We start from the raw sequence: 11,144 nt of genomic DNA, 5'->3' as shown, positions 1-11,144 counted from the left end.
AGGAGAAGGGGACGACAGAGGATAAGATGGTTGGATGGCATCACCGACTCAATGGACAGGAGTTTGAGTAAACTCCGGGAGTTGGTGATGGACAGGGAGGCCTGGCGTGCTGCAGTCCATGGGGTCGCAAAGAGTCGGACACGACTGAGCGACTGAACTGAAACTGAATTGAGGACTAGTATCTCCTGGGACCAACACTCCAAAGATAGCTAATTATTGGACGTCAACCGGAGAAACTTGGGACAAGAAAGGTTTATGGCTGTGGTTTGGCAGTTAATAACAGTTGAGCGCTTACTATCCACCAGGAACTTTTTATAAACACCTTACCGTCGCTAAGTCATTTAACGATTTAAAGAAACCTGTGAGAGGGACACCTTGTGGTCCAGTGGGTAAGACTCCGCGCTCCCACTGCAAGGGGCGCGGGTACTATCCCTGGTAGGGGAAGTAAGATCCCGTGTCCTGCGGGACGCATCCAGAAGAAAATAAAGGAAACCTGTGAGAGATTAACCAAATTCTAACTAATAAGTGCAGAGGCACAACTGGAACTCAGAATTCTCTCTCACTCTGAAGCCTGAACTGTCTAATCATTAGAAATGATGTTTTCGGTTACTTCATCTATCAAATAAATGTCAAATGCTTGGTGAGAACTGCTGAATTCCTGCTAGATGCTAGAGTTGTAAAGAAGACCTTATTCCAGCCCGAGTGCCTTCCAGCCCGAGTCCCTCCTAGAGCCCAGGTCCCCAAACTAAGATAGGCGAGAATCCACAGACAAAAAGTAGTGTACAAAGCGCTGTGATAGCTTAGTGAGCAGCAGTACCGTCAGCAGGAAAAGCTGCCTCCCACCAGGAATGGTACAGCAACTTGCTCTCCCTGTCTTTATATGTTGCCATCCTCATCCCACCAAATTCCCAATCCACCGGTAACCCTGCCGCAGATCTAGATTCACAGATTTCAGGCAGCTTCAGCATTAGGCCCCACACGACTGAGCGACTTCCCTTTCACTTTTCACTTTCATGCATTGGAGAAGGAAATGGCAACCCACTCCAGTGTTCTTGCCTGGAGAATCCCAGGGACGGGGGAGCCTGGTGGGCTGCCCTCTATGGGGTCGCACAGAGTCGGACACGACTGAAGCAACTTAGCAGCAGCAGCAGCAGCAGCAGCATTAGGCTCCAAGCTATGGTACTAGTCTAATTTCTCTGCCACTGCTCTCTTCATTCTCCTAAGGGTCTGGCATTCCATTTTTGTTTCTGCACTCTGTCCTTTTAAGACCCAGTTTACTTTTTTTTTCTGGGTCTTAATTATTCTTTTTAATTTTATTTTTATACAGTTTTAAAGGTTACACTCCATTTAGTTATTACAAAATATTGGCTATATATCTCCCATGTTGTGCAATACATTCTCGTAGCCTCTCTTACACCTAGTAGTTTGTACTTCCCACTTCCTCACCCCTATATTGACCCTCCCCTCTCCCCATTAGTAACCACTAGTTTGTCCTCTAAATCTAAGAAACTGCTTCTTCTTTGTTATATTCATTAGTTTGTTGTATCTTTTAGATTCCCCATATAAGTGATATCATACAATATTTGTCTTTCTCTGACTTATTTCACTTAGCATAATGCCCTCCAAGTTCATCCAAGTTGCTGCAAATGGTAAAATTTCATTCTTTTTTTAAATGGCTGGGTAGTGTGTGTGTGTGTGTGTGTATGCGTGTGTGTGTGTGTGTGTGTATATATATATATAATCCATTAATCTGTTAATGGACACTTAAGTTGCTTCCATATCTTGGCTATTGCAAATAATGCTGCTATGAACATCTTGGTGCATATATCTTTTCAAAATATTGTTTTTTTTTTTTTTTCGGATACATACCCAGGAATGGAATTGCTGGGTTTTATGATAGTTCTATTTTTAGTTTTTTGAGAAACCTCTATACTGTTTTCCACAGTGACTGCACCACTCTGGGTAGGAGGCAAGATAAACACAAAACTGTTAATAGTAGTTTGGGAAAACAATTCTCACATTTCTGTACAGTATCAATTCTCACTTTTCTGTACTATGTCACTTTCCAATTTCTTTTTTATATTAAAAATGAAATATACATGAATGATTCCAATTTTATGCCTTTCTGGAAAACACAAAACTACAGGGCCAGAAAATAGGTTGCCAGGATTGGAGATGGGAGGAGGGGTTGACTAGAAAAAGGGACAAAGGAACTTTTGGGGGTGATAGAAATACTGATTGTGATAACAGATTCATGTCTATATGAGTTTGTTAAAACGCATAGAACTGTATGATAAAAAAGGTGAATTTACTGTATATAAATTATACCTCAATGAACCTAACCTTAGGGCTCCCCCTCTGTGGCTCAGCGGTAAAGAATATGCCTGTAGTACGGGAGACACAAGAGAGCCAGGTTCGATCCCTGGGTGGGGAAGATACCCTGGAGGAGTGCATGGCAACCCACTCAAGTGTCCTTGCCTGAAGAATCCCATGGACAGAGCCTGGCGGGCTGCAGTCCATGGGGTCGCAGAGTCAGAAAGACTGAAGCAACTTAGCACGCAAACCTAACTTTAAGAAATGTCAGAGAAATTACAGAAAGCCAGGACTATATTTTTAAAATAGTCTTAATTGCACAAGTAACAAAATATTTAATAAAATAATCGTTATGGGTTTTTAACAAAACATAAGTAAATCTAAAGTTTTGTGTGTCTGTACCAAGACTCATTTCCAGCGTTAATCATTAATATGTATTAATACAAATATGTAACCATAAAAAAATAAAGCACTGGGTTTTGTATGCACACATGTGCTTTTTATTACGTCGATATCATGCGGTACCCTCTTCAAACACATTTTTCACTCAGTTTTTAAATATTTGTTGATAAAGCACAGTATTTTTTACTTGTTTGCTTACGTTAATGGTATCACGCTGTACCTTATTCTACTGCTTTTTATCAATCTGTGTATTTTGATGTCCAATTAACTCCTTCGAGGTGCAGCAGATGGCATTCCACTATAAACCCACCACATTCTGCTGTTCGTTGTTATGTAGGTGAAGCTTAAATTGCTCCCAGTGTTTTGATTTTACAGTGATCCGACCCCTCCAGTGCTCGTGTGGCCGCTTCGGGGTGAACGCCTAGGAGTAGCACAAGTTGTGCATTTTCAATTTTAATAGGGTGAGATTTGAATACCCAGATAGGTACGTGTATCTACCGGAAAGTCAGTCTCGCAGCGCAGCTCCCGCGCAGTAGAGAATCGCGCTCCTTCCTACAAACCCCTCCCCTACGCCTCCCTGAGAACCCGCAGGCACCTTCCCAGCAAGCACCGCGCATATTTGCATACGACTCAAGTCTCTGCTTTTATTTTAAATAAAAATCCAAAGACAGATGATAGAGTCTCCTTATGAAGACTTCTCTTCCTTTCAGAAGGGTCTGCCGTTACAGCCTCAACTTTGGGAACTCTGAATGGAAAACTGCATCGACTTTATTTTCACCTTTACCATAAAAGGGATTTGCCGACACTGCCACCCTGCTTTGGAAGCCGGCAAGGTAAAAAGGGCTTCTGTCGTGAGTGGCACATGTAGGGCAGCTCGTTTGCTCTACGTGCGGAATCGACATCAAGAGATTTCGGAAGCATAATTTTTGTTACTAGGGCAGCTGGTGATCGTTGGTCCTGGCGCCCCTACTTATGATGTGTATAAGATAGAATTTAAAATAGTTTTCATATTACTCTCTAGCACCTAGTGATTTTTGTTTTTTTAGTTTCGTGGGTATTCTGTACCTCGATATTCAAGAAACTCAAGTTTTTAAATGGAAAAACATATAGAGTGGAGCAGTTGTTTTTTCCTTTCGCGAGTTAGAAAAAGTAAATGGTGTGTTGGTGTATTTTACTGTTGAACCACGCAGCTGACAGGAATGTTTACACTTTTCTTGGCTGTTAGTTTATCAGGGTAACGGAATCATAATACAAAGCTTCTTTTGTAAAAAGTCTTTTCTTACTACATGTATACGTTATCGGTTATCTAAGTTTGTGTTTACGTTCTTCCTGTCGTTTCTGCCCTTTGAAAAGAATCACTACTTTAAAACACCAGGTAAGTAGCAGTCTTATTGTTGATAACAACGTTTTCGCAGAGCAGCTCATTAAGAGGCACAAAAGTGTAAAACCTTCAAAAAATTCATCTCATATTTTAAATTATGTTTAAGAGGACATTTAGGAAATTCTCTGTCCAATGTTTAATATGCGGAGCTGCCGCTGTAGGGGGCGCAGGTGGTCCGGGAACTAGGATCCTGCATGCTGCCTTTTGCGACCGAAGAAAAGAGAGCGAGGTTTTGCTACAAGGATTCATTCCATTCATTCTGTTAGTGTTCTGCAGTATAGGATGGTCCCTCCAAACTCCTGGAGGCCCAGACGTAAAGAATCTGCCTGCAATGCCGGAGACCTCTGTTCGACCCCCGCGTTGGGAAGATGATCTGGAGGAGGGCATGGCAACCCACTCCAGTATTCTTGCCTGGAGAATCCCCATGGACAGAGGAGCCTGGCAAAGAGTCGGATACGAGCCACTAAGCACACTGTAGCGCACTCCAAATCAGCGCACGGGTGGGGAGTAGGATAGTTGGATCCAGGAACCCCCCCTTGGGTACACAAAATCCGCAGATGTTCAAGTACTGTATATAAAATGGCATAGTGTGTGTGCCTGCGTACTCAGTCGTCTCCAACTCTTTGCAACCCCCACGGACTGTAGTCCGCCAGGCTCTTCTATCCATGGAATTCTCCAGGCAAGAAGACTGGAGCGGGTTGCCATTTCCTCCTCCAGGGACGGGATCTTCCCCAACCAGGGATGGAATATGTGTCTCCTGCCTTGGCAGGCTGATTCTTTACCATACTTGCATATAACCTCTGCACATCCTCCAGGTATATTTAAGATCACTTCTAGATTACTTACAATACCTAAAACAAAGTAAATGCTTGTAAAATAGCTGCGGGGGGGGGGGGCAGCAAAATCAAGTTTTGCCTTTTGGAACTTTATGGGTTTCTTCTGTTTTTTTAATCGGTGGTTGGTTGAATCTGTGGATGCAAAACCCAGGGATACAGAGGGCTGGTTGTATTGTTTTGCTCACTTAATGAATGAGAAAACAGAAGCTCTGAAAGGCCCCCAACACAGAGCTAGAAAGCAGCAGGGTCACGAGATGAGTCCAGATCTTCTGAAAGGAAACTTGCTCTGACTGCACAGAGTAATATCCAAGAAAAATGTCAACCAGAATGGAATCTATTACAGATGGAAGATTTACTGGGAGAGTGAAGCTTTTTTCCTTTTATTTCTCTATATTTTCCAATTATTTCTCAGAAAACATGGGGTAGATGAAAAGATTAGAAAAATGATGAGGATGCACAGTCACTGCAATACAAATGATGAAAAATAAAATCAGACTCACAAAGAAGTCCGTCAGTAAAGACCATATATTATATGATTCCTTTTACCCAAGATGTCCAGAAGGAGCAAAGCTATAGAGACAGAAAGTAGGTTAGTGATTGCCTGGGACTGGAGTTGAGAGCAGGGACTGACTACAAATGGGCATGAGGCATCTTCCTGCCGTGAAGAAAATGTTCTACAAGTAAATTATGTTGCATAAATCTATGAGTTTCCTAAAATCATTAAATTGTACACTTAAAATGGGTAAGTTTTATGATATGTAAATTGTATTTTAATAAAACTGTAAATTTTCTCTTTTTCAGCAGCCTGTCTTCCTCTTGCATTTTCCCAAAGTGACTAATTCCTCCTCATTCTTTGTGTCAGTTCAAATGTCACTTCCTCAGGGAGGCCCTCCTTGACCCACCCCCAATAGACTTACTTCTAATCATATCATAGACTCACAACAGGATGGGTTTACTGCAGGTGGGTGATGGGAGGGGAGGTGGTTCAGGGATATGGATTTTGAGAGGCTATGAAGCTTTGGTATTTTGAAGGATGGAGGGGAAAAGGGTGTCAGTTTGTCAGAGAAGTGAAAGTGAAAGTTGCTCAGTCATGTCCAACTCTTTGCATGACCCCATACAGTCCATGGAATTCTCCAGGCCAGAATACTGGAGTGGGTAGCCTTTCCCTGTTCCAGGGGATCTTCCCAAACCAGGGATAAAACCCAGGTCTCCAACATTGCAGGCAGATTCTTTACCATCTGAGTCACCAGAGAAGTAGTTTGTCAGAAGAGAGGAGGAAGTTTCCATCCTTCAGGTAGGCAAATGCTGTCATGGCCTCTTTCTCAAAACCAGCCAAATCTGATTCCTGAGCTCCCCTATTGGTCTGTATCTCCAATGTTGCAATCAGTGACCACTGATAAGAAATGAAGGTCACACAAAAATTGTATTCTATACACTAACTGAAAAGAAAATTAAGAAATAATTCCATTTAATGAGACAGTAATGCAATTTACAATTTACTAAATTGTTCCTTAGGCATAGTTTAAACAGTAGGTGTATATGATCCATTAAAGTCAACGTACAATTTATGTAAAGACCACAATTTATCTTCACTAAGAGATGATTTCAAGTGAAATATTGAGAGTTTACCTCTCCTCCATCTAAGAATCATTTGTACTTATGGGGAAAAAAATAACTGATATAATTATTTTTATATAAATAATTATAATCAATGATATAATTATATATTTATATTATAACTGAACTTTGTAATCAGTTTATGTAAATAAAATGTAAAATATTGATTTCTCTATTAAAAAAAAAAAGAAAAAAATACTTAGAAATGTTTATATGATACTTAGGAAATTTAACCAAGGAGGAGAAACTTAACCAAGGAGGAGTGTAACTTGTACATGAAAACTACAAAACATTGTTGAAAGAAAGTCAAGAAGACAGAAACAAATGGAAAGGTCGTCCATGTTCACAATCTTATTAAGATGCCAATACTATCCAAAGTAATCTGGATTCAATGCAAAAAATCCTGTAAAAATCCCAATGACATATCTTGCAGAAATAGAAAAACCCATCCTAAAATTCGTTTGGAATCTCAAAGGACTCTGAGTACCAAAAACACTCTTGAAAAAGAACAAAGTTGGAGGACTACACTTACTGATTCAAAACTTACTACAAAGCAAAGTAAGTAAAGATATTGTGGTACTGGTGTAAAAACACACATGTAGACCAATGGAATAGAATAGAGAGTGCAGAAATAAATCATGGCCTCAAATGATTTTTGATAAGAATGCCAAGACCATTCAATAGTGAAATGACGGTCTTTTCAGCAAATAGCGTTGGGAAAAGTGGATAGCCACATGCAAAAAAATGAAGCTGAACTCCTACCTTAAACCACATAGAAAAAATAAATCAAAGATCTAATTTAAGAGCTAAAACTAAAAGAAAATAGGGAAGTTTTATGACATTGGGTTTGGTAATGATTTCTTAAATATGACATCAAAAGTACAGGCAACAAAAGAAAACATAAGTAAATTGGACTTTATTAGAATTTACAACTTTTGTGCATCAATAATTGCTTTCCTGGTGGCTCACCCGGTAAATGGAGAAGGCAATGGCAACCCACTCCAGTACTCTTGCCTGAAAAATCCCATGGACAGAGGAGCCTGGAAGGCTGCAGTTCATGGGGTCGCTGAGGGTCGGACACGACTGAGCGACTTCCCTTTCACTTTTCACTTTCATGCATTGGAGAAGGAAATGGCAACCCACTCCAGTGTTCTTGCCTGGAGAATCCCAGGGACGGGGGAGCCTGGTGGGCTGCCTTCTATGGGGTCGCACAGAGTCGGACACGACTGAAGTGACTTAGCAGCAGCAGCAGCACCCGGTAAAGAATCTGCCTGAACTGCAGAAAAGTGGGGTTAGATTCCTGGATCAGGAAGATCCCCTGGAGAAAGGAATGGCTATCCACTCCTGTATTCTTGCCTGAAGAATTCCATGGAACAGAGGAGCCTGGTGGGCTACAGTCCATGGGGTCGCAAAGAGTTGGACACGACTGAGTGACTAACACACACACAACCACTATCGATAACCACTACAGAATGGGAGAAAGTATATACTGTGTCCCAGACCAACTTTTCCCTCTTCTATGGTGTCACCTCCTGCCCATGCCAGAAATTGAAACTCTAGGACTGCCAGGACCAGGCTTTGAGTGAAATCTGCAGCAGACCTGCTGTGGTGGGATCAGCTGAAGAGTTTATGTTCAATCTGGAGGAGCAGGGGGCTCCCCTACCAGCCTGCTACGGCCTTCCTAGTACATGGGGAAGGGCCCAGTGTGACCAGAGCAACCAATTTAGAAAAGGAGGCAGAAAACCTTTTATTTGATATCTCTGGATTTGTAAATGTTGATAAACGATTTTAAACAAAAACTTCAGATATCCTCTGGACCTTATGTTATCCATCTGTGAAGAGGTATGACCTATGGGTCCCTAGAAGGATAGCCTCTGGTCCCTCCTCTCTGGTATCTACTTCCAGCCCAGAACACTGTCTCCAGCTGCATGGACAGCTACTAACTCTGCAATTATTTCATAATTTCTATCCCCACTTCCCCTTAGATTCCCATCCCCCATCAAGCCTGCTTCTTCTCTTGTCTTTTTCACCTCTGCAAATCCATCACTTAATAACTTCCCCCTCCATCACTTAGTAACTTCCCAGAGACCCCTCTAAGACCACCTCCTCTCTGAATCCCCACTTGGTCTGAACCATCACCATCACCTGTTCTATTAAAATCAGAAGCTCCTAAGTGGTCTTTTGACTTCCTGTCATGCTCCCTTCTAGTCTTCATTCTTAACTCCTTCAGTGGCCTTCCTGTCACTTAGAATTAACCTTTAACTCCTCATTGGGGTCTACAAGACCTTACATGTGTTGGCACTGGGATCTTCTCTTGACTTCTTTCTGTTTCTCTGCTCCAGCCTGACTGGCCTTCTCCTCCAACATGTGAGGATCTCATGGACTTTGCCTCTGCTGTTTCCCCACAGAATCCTGAAACACTACTTCTGGATTTCAGCTGGGATCTTCTCATTCTCCAGGCCTTAGCTCCTGAGCCAGCCTTCCCTGTTCACTTAACTATATCTAGTTAGGTCCCCTCCTCAGTCATATTCTCTCTCAATCTCTCTCTGGCACATCTCCTTCATAGCCCTACCATACCAGGTATATCCTGCTCTTTGTCTATATCCACTTCCTTCCTTTCTCCCCCATTTCCCCTATCTTTCTACCCACCTACCCCCAACATATGCACTATGCAATAGAATCTCTATGAGAACAGAGACAAAATTTATTTTATTCACTGCAGGACTCCTAGCCCCTGGACCATTGCCTGCTACATAGAGAGTCTCAAAAAATCTTTGTTTACTAAAGACTGCCTGTACTTTTGCTTCTAACTCCCCACCCTCTGTATCACATTCGCAGAAGCCGATATGGGGACTGAGTCAGAAAAAGAGGAAGTTCTTCCCGTGGGTGCAAAAGAAAAAACTCTGTGATGAATCCAGATACAGTCAAGTGAATCACCTCCTCCCCACACCAGCCCCACCCATGCCCAATGTCCACCACCACCACCCCAGCAAAAGGCTAACTTGCTGGTTTTGGAGTCAGAGAGGACAAGATTCAAGTCCTGCTGGCTCTGTGATCTTGAATCAATCTCTGTCTCAGCCTCAGTCTCCTCATCTGTAAAAGGAACACAATAATGGTACCCTCCTCACAGCGGGGGTTGTGAAGAGTACATGAGGTAATCCACACTCACAGAGGGACTGGGAATCATGTCTGGAATGTAATAAGCACTCAAGAAGTGCCAGCTGGTATTGTTTTTAATACTCCAACTGGCACCACCCACCTGCCTTTCAGAACAGAGCCCAGTCGTTGTTGTCCATCAGTTGCTCAGTCATGTCTGACTCTGTGACCCCATGGACTGCAGCACGCCAGGCTTTCCTGCCGTTCATCATCTCCTGGAGCTTGCTCAAACTCCTGTCCATTGAGTTGATGATGCCATCTAACCATCTCATCTTCTGTCGTCCCCTTCTCCTCCTGCCTTCAATCTTTCCCAGCATCAGGGTCTTTTCCAGTGAATTGGCTCTTTGAATCAGGTGGCCAAAATATTGGAGCTTCAGCTTCAGCATCAGTCCTTCCAATGAATAGCTACAGTTAAGACCCTCTCTGGGCCTAAGTCTCCCCATCTGTAGCTACACTTATTATTATTATTTTGGGCTATGCTGTGTGGCATGCAGGATCTTAGTTCCCCAACCAGGGATTGAACCTGCACCTCCTGCAATGGAAGCTTTGGAGTCTTAACCACTGGGCCACCAGGTAACTCCCAGGAGCTACACTTATGGGCACATGCTCTCTACCAGGCACTTGGCATGGGCACTGTTATGCCTGGTAGAGCCTAAGTTCCCTCAGCTGGCAGCCAGCTTCCTGCCCAGGGCCAGGGACATCATCAGTAAGTTCAGTCACTCAGTCCTGTCCGACTCTTTGCAACCCCATGAATCACAGCACGCCAGGCCTCCCTGTCCATCACCAACTCCTGGAGTTCACTCAGACTCACATCCATCAAGTCAGTGATGCCATCCAGCCATCTCATCCTCTGTCCCCTTCTCCTCTTGCCCCCAATCCCTCCCAGCATCAGAGTCTTTTCCAATGAGTCAACTCTTTGCATGAGGTGGCCAAGGTACTGAAGTTTCAGCTTTAGCATCATTCCTTCCAAAGAAATCCCAGGGCTGATCTCCTTTAGAATAGACTGGTTGGATCTCCTTGCAGTCCAAGGGACTCTCAAGAGTCTTCTCCAACACCACAGTTCAAAAGCATCAATTCTTTGGCGCTCAGCTTTCTTCACAGTCCAACTCTCACATCCATACATGACCACTGGAAAAACCATAGCCTTGACTAGACGGACCTTTGTTGGCAAAGTAATGTCTCTGCTTTTGAATATGCTATCTAGATTGGTCATAACTTTCCTTCCAAGGAGTAAGTGTCTTTTAATTTCATGGCTGCAGTCACCATCTGCAGTGATTTTGGAGCCCCAAAAAATAAAGTCTGACACTGTTACCCCATCTATTTCTCATGAAGTGATGGGACCAGATGCCATTATCTTCGTTTTCTGAATGTTGAGCTTTAAGCCAACTTTTTCACTCTCCTCTTTCACTTTCATCAAGAGGCTTTTTAGTTCCTCTTCA

General features: G+C 42.9%; 1 non-coding gene across 1 annotated transcript; it reads left to right on the top strand.

Annotated features, from left to right (window-relative positions):
• Window positions 1–3,550: 3,550 nt before the first annotated feature.
• On the top strand, window positions 3,551–3,683 carry LOC112583115. The gene has a single exon (XR_003107461.3). It is a non-coding gene; the product is annotated as a U11 spliceosomal RNA (small nuclear RNA).
• Window positions 3,684–11,144: the final 7,461 nt, after the last annotated feature.

This window comes from Bubalus bubalis, chromosome 2, assembly GCF_019923935.1.
Source record: "Bubalus bubalis isolate 160015118507 breed Murrah chromosome 2, NDDB_SH_1, whole genome shotgun sequence".
NCBI lineage: Eukaryota > Metazoa > Chordata > Mammalia > Artiodactyla > Bovidae > Bubalus > Bubalus bubalis.
Note: the sequence above shows the minus strand (reverse complement) of the source record. Positions and strands in the feature narration are given on the sequence as shown.